Genomic DNA, 13,158 nt, shown 5'->3' with positions numbered 1-13,158 from the left:
TGAAGAGGGAAGGAGGTGATCCTTTCATTTTCCACCTCTTCTCAGTAAGAAGAGCGGCTGCCTTGGTAAGTAGGACCTGGTAAATATTTCCTCTGGCCTCAATATTCTCAAAATTAGAAGGAGTAAAAGTAAAGGAAGTAATTTAAGGATAAGTCATGGCAGGGCAGCTTGGCCAAGTGGAATGTTCCTCTTGTGCGATGTGGGAAGTCAGGGACACTTCCAGTGTCCAGGGTGACCATGAGTGCAGGAAATGTCTCCAGCTGCAGCTGTCTGTGTTTTAGAGCTGGAGCTGCGCCTGGAGTCACTGTGGAGCATCCACAAAGATGCGTTATTTGTGAATAACACGTATAGTGAGGTAGTCACACTGTAGGTAAACAGTGCACAGACAGAAAGGGAATGGGTGACCGCCAGACAGAGGAAAAGCTCCATGCAGCTAGAGCAGGAGTCCCCTGGGTCCATCTCCCTCTTCAACAAATTTTCCATTTTGGATACTGCTGGGTGAGATGGTTTCTCAGGGAAATGTGGCAAGGGCCAAGTCCGTGGCACCACAAGTGGCTCAGCTGCATGGGGCATGGGGTGGGGGGGAAGAGTGGGAGAACAACAAGGATAAGAGATTCTATTGTAAGGGAAACAGAGAGACATTTCTGCAGTCGCAGAATGGTATGTTAACCAAGGGGTCGTTGACAGGGCCCTCAACCGTGTCCAGCCCATCTCCCGCGCATCCGCCCTCATGCCATCTCCTCCCTCCCAGAAACATGATAGGGTCCCCCTTGTCCTCACTTATCACCCCACCAGTCTCCGCATTCAAAGGATCATCCTCTGCCATTTCCGCCAACTCCAGCATGATGCCACCACCAAACACATCTTCCCTCCACCCCCCTGGCGGCATTCTATAGGGATCGTTCCCTCCGGGACACCCTGGTCCACTCCTCCATCACCCCCTACTCCTCAACCCCCACCTATGGCACCTCCTCCGTCTGGCTGAACTTGTTCTCACACTGAACAATTTCTCCTTCAACTCCTCTCACTTCCTCCAAATAAAAGGTGTGGCTATGGGTACCTCCATGGGCCCCAGCTATGCCTGTCTCTTTATGGGGTATGTGGAACATTCCTTGTTCCAGTCCTACTCCGGACCCCTTCCACAACTCTTTCTCCGGTACATCGATGATTACTTCGGTGCTGCTTCATGCTCCCGTCGGGACTTGGAAAAATTTATTAATTTTGCTTCCAATCTCCACCCCTCCATCATTTTCACGTGGTCCATCTATGACACTTCCCAACCCTTCCTTGACCTCTCTGTCTCAATCTCTGGTGATAGACTGTCCACCAATATCCATTACAAGCCTACCGACTCCCACAGCTACCTCGACTACAGCTCCTCACACCCCGCTTCCTGTAAGGACTCCATCCCATTCTCTCAGTTCCTTCGCCTCCGTCGCATCTGTTCTGATGATGCTACCTTCAAAAACAGTTCCTCTGACATGTCCTCCTTCTTCCTTAACCGAGGTTTTCCACCCACGGTCATTGATAGGGCCCTCAACCATGTCCGGCCTATCTCCTGTGCATCCGCCCTCACGCCTTCTCCTCCCTCCCAGAAACATGATAGGGTCCCCCTTGTCCTCACTTATCACCCCACCAGCCTCCACATTCAAAGGATCATCCTCCGCCATTTCCACCAACTCCAGCATGATGCCACCACCAAACACATCTTCCCTTCAGCCCCCCGTCGCTCCCTCTGGTGGGACACCCTGGTCCACTCCTCCATCACCCCCTGCTCCTCAACCCCCACCTATGGCACCTCCCCATGCCCACGCAAAAGATGTAACACCTGCCCCTTCACTTCCTCTCTCCTCATCGTCCAAGGGCCCAAACACTTCTTTCAAGTGAAGCAGCATTTCACTTGCATTTCCCCCAACTTAGTCTACTGTATTCGTTGCTCCCAATGCGGTCTCCTCTACATTGGAGAGACCAAATGTTATCTGGGCGACCGCTTTGCAGAACACCTGCGGTCTGTCTGCAAGAATGACCCAAACCTCCCTGTCGCTTGCCATTTTAACACTCCACCCTGCTCTCTTGTCCACATGTCTGTCCTTGACTTGCTGCATTGTTCCAGTGAAGGCCAACGCAAACTGGAGGAACAGCACCTCATCTTCCGACTAGGCACTTTACAGCCTTCCGGACTGAATATTGAATTCAACAACTTTAGGTCTTGAACTCCCTCCTCCATCCCCACCCCTTTCTATTTTTCCCCCTTCCTTTTGTTTCTTCCAATAATTTATATAGATTTTTCTTTTCCCACCTATTTCCATTATTTTTAAATCTTTTATGCCCCCCCACCCTCACTAGAGCTATAGCTTGAGTGCCCTACCATCCATTCTTAATTAGCACATTTGTTTAGATAATATCACCAACTTCAACACCTCTGTGTTCTTTTGTTCTTTTGTCTGTGACATCTTTTGATTATCTGCTCCTATCACCGCTTGCTTGTCCCTACAACCACACCCCCCACTTCACTTCTCCCACCTCCCCCCCCACCCCCCCACCCCCACACAACCTTAAACCAGCTTATATTTCAGCCCTCTCCTTGGATTCACCTAGTTCTGTTGAAGGGTCATGAGGACTCGCAACATCAACTCTTTTCTTCTCCGCCGATGCTGCCAGACCAGCTGAGTTTTTCCAGGTAATTCTGTTTTTGTTTTGGTACGTTGCCTCCCTGGTGCCAAGGTCAAGGATGTCACTGAATGGCTGCAAGACATTCTGAAGGGGAAGGATGAACAGCCAGGGGTTGTGGTCCAAATCAGTACCGACAACATAGGTAAAAAGAGGGATGAGGTCCTGAAAGCAGAATATAGGGAGCTCGGACATAAATTAAAAAGCAGGACCTCAAAGGTAGTAATCTCAAGATTACTCCCAGTTCCACATGCTAGTGAGGTCAGGAATAGGAGAACAGACCAGAAGAATCTGTAGCTGGAGAGATGGTGTAGGAGGGAGGGATTTAGATTCCTGAGGCATTGGGACTGATTCTGGGGAGGATGGGGCCTGTACAAGCAGGATGGGTTGCACCCCAGCAGGACTGGGACCAATATCTTTGCAGGGATATTCACTATTACTGAACGGGAGGGTTTAAGCTAGATTAACAGGGGAATGGCAACCTGAGTGGGAAGACACTCTCCTGAGAGAGGGAAACAAAGATAGGAATGAAAGACAGAAAAGTAGAAAGCAAAAGTGGAAGGCAGGGGAAACAAGGGATAGCAGCAAATAGGGCCATCCTACAAAAAATGTGTAAAAATTTTTAAAAGACCAGTCTAAAGGCATTGTATCTGACTGCATGGAGCATTCGCAATAAGGTAGATGAATTAACAGCGCAAATAGATGTAAATGGGTACGATATTTTGCGATTATGGAGACATGGCTGCAGGGTGATCAAGGCTGAGAACTGAATATCCAAGGGTACTTGATATTTAGGACAGATGGGCAAAAAGGAAAAGGACGTTGTTAGTTAAGGATGAAATCAGTGCGATAATGAGAGAAGATATTGGCTTAGAAAATCTAGATGTAGAATCAGTCTTGGTGGAGCTAAGAAGCAACAAGGGGCAGAAAACACTAGTGGGAGTTGTCTATAAGCCTCCAAACAGTAGTGATAAGGTGGGGAACAGCATTAAACAGGAAATTAGAGATGCATGTAATAAGGATGCTACAATAATCATGGGAAACTTTAATTTGCATATAGACTGGGCAAACCAAATTAGTAATAATACTGTGGCAGATGAATTCCTGGACTGTGTACGAGATGGTTTTTTGGGCCAGTATGTTGAGGAACCAACTAGGGAATAGGCTATCCTTGATTTGGTATTGTGCAATGAGAAGGGTTTAATTCATAATCTTGTTATGCAGGGCCCTTTAGGGAACAGTGACCATAACATGATAGAATTCTCCATTAAGATGGAAAGTGAAGTAGTCTGATCTGAAATTAGGATCCTAAATCTTAACAAAGGAAATTATGAAGGTATGAGGCATGAGTTACCTAAGATAGGTTGGGGAACTTCATTAAAAGACATCTTGGTGGATAGATATCGGCTAATATTTAAGGAACAAATGTATGCATTGCAACAGTTATACATTCCTTTCTGGAGCAAAAACACAAAACAGAACAGGAAAAGCAGCCCAACCATGGCTAACAAAAGAAATTCAATGGGATTAGACAAAGTCAGCAGGGATTTATGGAGGGAAAATCATGTTTGACAAACCTACCGTAGTTTTTTGAGGACGTAACTAGCAGAATGGATGAGGGAGAACCAAATGGATGTGGTGTATTTGGATTTTCAGAAAGCTTTGATAAAGTCCTACATAAGAGGTTAGTGTGTAAAATTAAATCACATGGGATTGGGGGTAATATATTGGCATGGGTTGAGAATTGGTTAGCAGACAATAAACAGGCAGTAGAAGTAAATGGGTCTTTTTCGGAGTGGCAGGCAGTGACTAGTGGGGTACCACAGGGATCAGTGCTTGGGTCCCAGCTATTCACAATATGTATCAATTATTTGGATGAGGGAGCCAAATGTATTATTTCCAAGTTTGCTGACAACATGAAACTTGGTGGGAGTGTGAGCCATGAGGAGGGCGCTAAGAGGCTTCAAGGTGATTTAGACAGATACATGGCAGATGCAGTATAATGTTAATAAGTGTAAAGTTATCTGCTTCGGTAGGAAAAACACTTTGGCAGAGTATTATTTAAATGGTGATAGATTGGGAAATTTTGATGTACAAAGGGGCCTGGGTGTACTTGTATACCAATCACTGAAAGCAAGCATGCAGGTGCAGCAAGCAGTTAAGGTAAATGGTATGTTGGCCTTCATTGTGAGAGGACTTGAATTCAGGAGCAAGGATGTCTAACTGCAGCTGTACTCGGCCTTGGTGAGACCACATCTGGAGTATTTTGTGCAGTTTTGGTCTCCTTACCTAAGAAAGGATATACTTGCATAGATGGAGTGCAGCGAGGGTTCACCAGACTGATTCCTGGGATGGCAGGATTATCGTATGAGGAAAGATTGGGCCGACCAGACCTGTATTCATTGGAAACAAAAACAGAATTACCTGGAAAAACTCAGCAGGTCTGGCAGCATCGGCGGAGAAGAAAAGAGTTGACGTTTCGAGTCCTCATGACCCTTCGACAGAACTTGAGTCGAAGGGTCATGAGGACTCGAAACGTCAACTCTTTTCTTCTCCGCCGATGCTGCCAGACCTGCTGAGTTTTTCCAGGTAATTCTGTTTTTGTTTTGGATTTCCAGCATCCGCAGTTTTTTTGTTTTTTTTTCTCTGTATTCATTGGAGTTTAGAAGAATGAGAGGAGATCTCATTGAAACGTGTAAAATTCTGACAGGGATGAACAGACTGAATGCAGGAATGATATTTCCTCTGGCTGGGGAGTCTAGAACAAGGGGTCATAGTCTCAGGATATGGGGTAGACCATTTAGGACTGAGATGAGGAGAAATGTCTTCACTCAGAGGATCGTGAACTTATGGAATTCTTTATCACATAAGGCTATGGAGGCTAAGGCACCGAAAATATTTAAGAAGGAAATAAACAGATTTCTGAACCCTCAAAGCGTCAAGGGATATGGGGAGAGCGCGGGAGTATGACGTTGAGATAGAGGATCAGCCCATGATCATATTGAATGATGGAGCAGGCTCGAAGGGCTGAATGACCTACTTCTGCTCCTATTTTCTATGTTTCTACTTGAACTGTAATAATGGCATAGGTCATTGACCTGAAACGTCAACTCTGTTCTTTCTCCACAGATACTGCCAGACCTGCTGAGTATTTTCATCAGTTTCTGTTTTTATTTCAGACTTCCAGCATCCACAGTATTTTGCTCTTGAGTCTGTCCCTCTAAAATCTTGTTGGCTGTCACTTGTAAGATTGTTTTCACAAAGGTACTCCTTAAAATTGTTTCTAATCAATTTTATAATTTTGTCAGTCACTTATGTAAAATTGGGTTTTTTATCATCTTTTTTGAAAGATGTTGGATTTGTTTCAATGCAGTCAGATCTTGGTGTTCATTGGCTCCCACATGGTGACTGCCAGCATCTTATTGATTTAGTTCTTATTTTCAGGAAAATCCTCAGAGTATCTTGAGATATATCTTCCTAAGTATCTGTAATTTCAGTGCTGGCTGATTTTCAAACCATTAGCCACAGTTATGATGATTTTTGTCATTACTCTGCCAGGCTGCTTGATGATACACACCAAAGCAATAATGCATTACCCTTCAGGAGGAAAATACGAACATGGGTCATCTTTATCTGCTGTGAGCACAGCTCCCCTTGAGCGAATGTGGAGTGCTATTCACATTAAAACCTTAGAGTTTCCAGTTTGCTTGCTGGAGCAGAAGTAGGATATAGGGAACGGGGAACTGGTAAAATGTCATCAGTTTTCATTGTGGAACATTTATGGGGAACACTTCAGCTTTAATTAAGTTAAATAAGAATCTCCAAATTCTGTAGATCGTGAATGCAGCATTTTTTATCCTAGCTGCTTCGAGTGATTGTAATTCCTTCCTGAATATTGTGCATCATTGTTTCATTGTTAGAACAGCAAACAATTCCATAAGGACATAAAAGTACTTAAGGATCAGTCCGGATTTAATAATGGTCTGTTTTTTGGCATATTGAACAATACCCTAGAGCATTTCATGATTCTGTCCCTACTTGAAGGACAATGCAACAATCTTTAGCTTCCACTAATTGTTTAGTATCCGACTAATGCTTATTTTTTGTTTCCACTTGTGTGTTAATCAGCAAAAAACCCATCTTCAGCAACAAAAGGCAAAATTTTTGTACTGGAATGCATTAGGATGCATCCATTTATATTTTCAGTACAGATATAAGTCTGATTACAGTTTCTTAAAATGTTTATACATACATAGGAAAAACATATTATAAACTACATAGAATAAAGGTGGGACATTTTACAGCAACTTTCAAATTTTCCTCCAACAGATATTGGGCTGTAAGTAATTTTGACATAGTGGAACCTAGTTTAAACTGGCAAAGCATTTCCTAAAAGAAAAATGTTCCAAGAACTCATGTCTCTGAATCAAAATTGGTCATGTGACATAAAAACAAAAAAACTGCGGATGCTGGAAATCCAAAACAAAAACAGAATTACCTGGAAAAACTCAGCAGGTCTGGCAGCATCGGCGGAGAAGAAAAGAGTTGACGTTTCGAGTCCTCATGACCCTTCGACAGAACTTGAGTTCGAGTCCAAGAAAGAGTTGAAATATAAGCTGGTTTAAGGTGTTGTGGGGGGGAGGGAGAGAGAGAGAGAGAGAAGTGGAGGGGGGTGGTGTGGTTGTAGGCAAAAGCAGTGATAGAAGCAGATCATCAAAAGATGTCATAAACAACAGGACAAAAGAACACATAGGTATTAAAGTTGGTGATATTATCTAAACGAATGTGCTAATTAAGAATGGATGGTAGGGCACTCAAGGTATAGCTCTAGTGGGGGTGGGGGGAGCATAAAAGATTTAAAATATTTAAAAATAATAGAAATAGGTGGGAAAAGAAAAATCTATATAATTTATTGGAAAAAAACAAAAGGAAGGGGGAAACAGAAAGGGGGTGGGGATGGAGGGGGGAGCTCAAGACCTAAAGTTGTTGAATTCAATATTCAGTCCGGAAAGCTGTAAAGTGCCTAGTCGGAAGATGAGGTGTTGTTCCTCCAGTTTGCGTTGGGCTTCACTAGAACAATGCAGCAAGCCAAGGACAGACATGTGGGCAAGAGAGCAGGGTGGAGTGTTAAAATGGCAAGCGACAGGGAGGTTTGGGTCATTCTCGCGGACAGACCGCAGGTGTTCTGCAAAGCAGTCGCCCAGTTTACGTTTGGTCTCTCCAATGTAGAGGAGACCACATTGGGAGCAACGAATGCAGTAGACTAAGTTTGGGGAGATGCAAGTGAAATGCTGCTTCACTTGAAAAGAGTGTTTGGGCTCTTGGACAGTGAGGAGAGAGGAAGTGAAGGGGCAGGTGTTGCATCTTTTGCGTGGGCATGGGGTGGTGCCATAGGAGGGGGTTGAGGAGTAGGGGGTGATGGAGGAGTGGACCAGGGTGTCCCGGAGGGAGCGATCCCTATGGAATGCCGATAGGAGGGGTGAAGGGAAGATGTGTTTGGTGGTGGCATCATGCTGGAGTTGGCGGAAATGGCGAAGGATGTCCTTAACCGAGGTTTTCCACCCACAGTCGTTGACAGGGCCCTCAACCGTGTCCGGCCCATCTCCCGCGCATCCGCTCTCACGCCTTCTCCTCCCTCCCAGAAACATGATAGGGTCCCCCTTGTCCTCACTTATCACCCCACCAGCCTCCGCATTCAAAGGATCATCCTCCACCATTTCCGCCAACTCCAGCATGATGCCACCACCAAACACATCTTCCCTTCACCCCCCCTATCGGCATTCCATAGGGATCGCTCCCTCCGGGACACCCTGGTCCACTCCTCCATCACCCCCTACTCCTCAACCCCCTCCTATGGCACCACCCCATGCCCACGCAAAAGATGCAACACCTGCCCCTTCACTTCCTCTCTCCTCACTGTCCAAGGGCCCAAACATTCTTTTCAAGTGAAGCAGCATTTCACTTGCATCTCCCCCAACTTAGTCTACTGCATTCGTTGCTCCCAATGTGGTCTCCTCTACATTGGAGAGACCAAACGTAAACTGGGTGACCGCTTTGCAGAACACCTGCGGTCTGTCCGCAAGAATGACCCAAACCTCCCTGTCGCTTGCCATTTTAACACTCCACCCTGCTCTCTTGCCCACATGTCTGTCCTTGGCTTGCTGCATTGTTCTAGTGAAGCCCAACGCAAACTGGAGGAACAACACCTCATCTTCCGACTAGGCACTTTACAGCTTTCCGGACTGAATATTGAATTCAACAACTTTAGGTCTTGAGCTCCCCCCTCCATCCCCACCCCCTTTCTGTTTCCCCCTTCCTTTTGTTTTTTTCCAATAAATTATATAGATTTTTCTTTTCCCACCTATTTCCATTATTTTTAAATATTTTAAATCTTTTATGCTCCCCCCACCCCCACTAGAGCTATACCTTGAGTGCCCTACCATCCATTCTTAATAGCACATTCGTTTAGATAATATCACCAACTTTAACACCTATGTGTTCTTTTGTCCTGTTGTTTATGACATCTTTTGATGATCTGCTTCTATCACTGCTTTTGCCTACAACCACACCACCCCCCTCCACTTCTCTCTCTCTCCCTCCCCCCCACAACACCTTAAACCAGCTTATATTTCAACTCTTTCTTGGACTCGAACTCAAGTTCTGTCGAAGGGTCATGAGGACTCGAAACGTCAACTCTTTTCTTCTCCGCCGATGCTGCCAGACCTGCTGAGTTTTTCCAGGTAATTCTGTTTTTGTTTTGGTCATGTGACAACTGACTGTACAATTATTTCTACTTTCTGTGATGACATATTACAAGTATATGCTTTACTTTGTATAAACACAGCAGTTTAGCACACAAGATACTTTGAATAAAAGTAAACAAGACCAGGATGAATGACACAGACATAATGGGCTGAATGGCTACTTTCTGTGCTGGGACCATTCTATGATTCTATGAAACTGTTTACAAACCACAAAACTCCGTTATATGTTGCCCCAAGATCTTAACTTAGAAAAGTATATTGGCTCGGATTTTGTGATAATGGTTTCGGCGAGGCTGTCAATTCTCTGCAATATTATGGAGCAAAATGTACAGTAACTTCTGGCGTCTGCAAATGCGCAGCAAAAAGCAGAAGTCTGGAAGTTACTATCCAATTTATCCTGCTCCCCTACAAGCTTTGCTACACTGGTACCTCGCTGATATACTGGGCATTGAAATACATTTAGGGCATGGAGTTGCTCTAAGTACACACTCATTAAACATGCCAGAAAAAGTTAGGACATGCAGATTTACATGCAAGTAAATATTTAATGGTATGTGAAATCTTAATTATGCCAAACAACCTCAATGGCACTGAAAATTAACTTTTACAACTGCGGAGTCTCATTTCTTCAATTTTAATTATTGTTAGAGATTTTAAAAAATAACTAATCTCTTTCTCTCTTAATTCTATCCATCTACCCCTCTCTTTGTTTTCATTTTCTGTACATGATTTTATATTGAATTATATATTCTAACTTACACTTCCTGATTTAGACTGTCTCACTAAAGGTTCTTCAATCTATTTGAATGACGAGACACACTGATACTTGCCTTACATCCCCTGTAGAGGGCACTGTGGTGGATTGGAAACCCAGTGACAGTAAGTTGCCACTCCAAAGCCCATGAAAAGTCTGCTGGCAGCTGTAAGGATAATGAATGTTGAGTACCATTTATTTGCTCTTGACCATAAAATTGGGCCTTTGATTTTCTTTGGCTCCTTCCTCACAAAATAATATAATTGTATAGTTAGGCATCCAGCCAACAATAATAGGATGCAGAGAGACAGTTCTGTGGTGAATGAATAACCATCCAAATCCTCGTGGTCAAGAAGGTGCCTGGCATGTACTTAGCACCTTCCTACATATTTAAGGTTAGGAATTAAGTGACTGAAGGGATCAAGCATGCATCCCACCATATCATGGTACTGCACTATGGAACTCCAATTTGCTTTGCAATTATGCAGGAAGAATATATGTTCTTATGCTGATAATGCAACTGTGGGATCCCATGTAGTATAGTTCCAAGATGCCATAATGATGATTGGAAGCCTGAAACTGCCTCGATTCATTTCAATTTTTTTATGTAGAATTAACCCTATATCATAAAAGACATTAAAGAAAAACTATGATATAGTACTATTAGGTGAAAAAAAAATCATTTGACACTCCAACCTTGTTACTGTTACCAAAAGATCATTTTTAATGGTATAAGGTTGTGAACATACATACGAACAAGCAAGTTAGGAGCAGGAGTAGGTCACTCGGCCCTTTGAGTCTGTTCTGCCATTCTATAAGATTGTGGCTGATCTGACTGTAACCTCACTTACCCCCGATAACCTTTCACCCCTTTATTCATCAAGAATCTATCTACCTTTTCCTTGAAAGCATTCAAAGACTCTGCTTCCACTGCCTTTTGAGGAAGGGAACTCCAAAGACTTGATACCCTCCGAGAGAAAAAAATTCTTCTCACCTCTGTCTTAAATGAGTGACCCCTTATTTTTAAAGTGACCTCTCTTCTAGATTCTCCCACAAGAGGAAACATCCTCTCCACATGCACCCTGTCAAGACCCCTCAGGATCTTCTATGTTTCAATCAAGTCGCCCCCTTACTCTTCTAAACTCCAAGCCTAGTGTGTCCAATCTTTCCTACTAAGACAACCCGACCAATCCAGGTATTAGTTTAATAATTCTTCTTTGAACTGCTTCCAAGGAATTACATCCTTCCTTAAATGAGGAGACCAATACTATACACAGTACTCCATATGTGGTATCACCAGTGTCCAGTACAACTGAAATATAACCTCCCTACTTTTGTATTCAATTCCTCTTGCAATAAACAATAACATTCTATTAGCTTTCTGAATTACTTGCTGTACCTGCATAATAATCTTTTGTGATTCATACACTAGGACACCCAGGTCCCTCTGAATCTTGGGGCTCTGCAATCTCTCACCATTTAGATAATATGCTTTTTTATTCTTCCTGCCAAAATGGACAATTTTACACTTTCCCACATTATACTCCATTTGCCAGACCTTTGCCCACTTGCTTAGACTACCTATGTCCTCTTGTAGCCTCCTTATATCCTCTTCACAACTTACTTTCCTACCTATCTTTATATTATCAACAAACTTAGCAACCATTCCTTCTGCCTCTTCATCCAAGTCGTCTATATAAATTGTAAAAAGTTGAGGCCCCAGCACTGATCCCGGTGGCACACCATTCATTACATCCCACAAATCAGAAAAGGCCCCATTTATGGCATCTCTCTGTTTTCTGTTAGCCAGCCAATCTTCTATCCATGCCAATATACTAACCCCTGCACCATGAGCTTTTATGTTCTACAATAACCTTTGATGTGGCGCCTTATCAAATGCCTGTTGGAAATCTAAGTATAGCACATCCATTGGTTCCCCTTTATCCACAACGCATGTGACTCTTTCAAAGAACATGATTTCACTTTCACAAAACCATGTTGACTCTGCCTGATTGCCTTGAATTTTTCTAAGTGCTCTGCCATAACATCTTTTAATAATAGCTTCCAACATTTTCCCTATGACAGATGTTAAGCAACATGGCCTGTAGTTTCCTGCTTTCTGTCTCATTCCCTTTTTGAATAAAGGAGTTACATTTGCCATTTTCGAATCTAATGGCACCTTCCCTGAATCCAGGGAATTTTGGAAAATTAAAACCAATGCATCAACTATCTCACTAGCCATTTTTTTAAGACCCTAGGATGAAGTCCATCAGGATCTATGGATTTGTCAGCCCGCAGCTCCAACAATTTTCTCAGTACCACATCCCTGGTGATTGTAATTTTCCTGAGTTTCTTCCTTCCAATTCCTGATTAACAGCTATTTCTAGGATGTTATTTGTAATCTTGTTACTTGTAGTGAATCTTGGAGTATTGCACAAAGTGTTTTATGAAACTCTAATATAAGCCATTGTCCATTTCACAAGTTACAATACAGCACTATGGGCATAAACTAATAAGATTAATTGACTTTACTTTAATTTGTTGCGTGTTGTTTTGTGATAATAATGCTCCTTTAAGCATCAATTAGTTTAAATCAAAAGAATGATGTAGTGTGATCATTCATTCGCAAGAAACATTAAGACGTATTAGCATAACTGTGCCCCTTGGGATTCGATGTAACAGAAGTGAAAAATTGCCATTATTAATGTTAAAAAAGCAAAGTTTATTATAATAACCCAACTTATTCTGCAAGCTTCATTGTACACTGGTATCTTTTACTATCTCGAAAACAATGTGACTAACTGTAATTGCTTTGTGAGCATTACATGTTCTCTACATTGCGCACAGATATTTAAACAATACAGAAGAGAGATCAACCTACAGTGCTTATCACTTTGTATATACTTAAACCAATATTGTGTCACTGAATCTCTTGGAGACTCAAAAGTAAATCTTTCTCAGATTATTATA

This window comes from Carcharodon carcharias, chromosome 26 (assembly GCF_017639515.1).
Source record: "Carcharodon carcharias isolate sCarCar2 chromosome 26, sCarCar2.pri, whole genome shotgun sequence".
NCBI lineage: Eukaryota > Metazoa > Chordata > Chondrichthyes > Lamniformes > Lamnidae > Carcharodon > Carcharodon carcharias.
Note: the sequence above shows the minus strand (reverse complement) of the source record.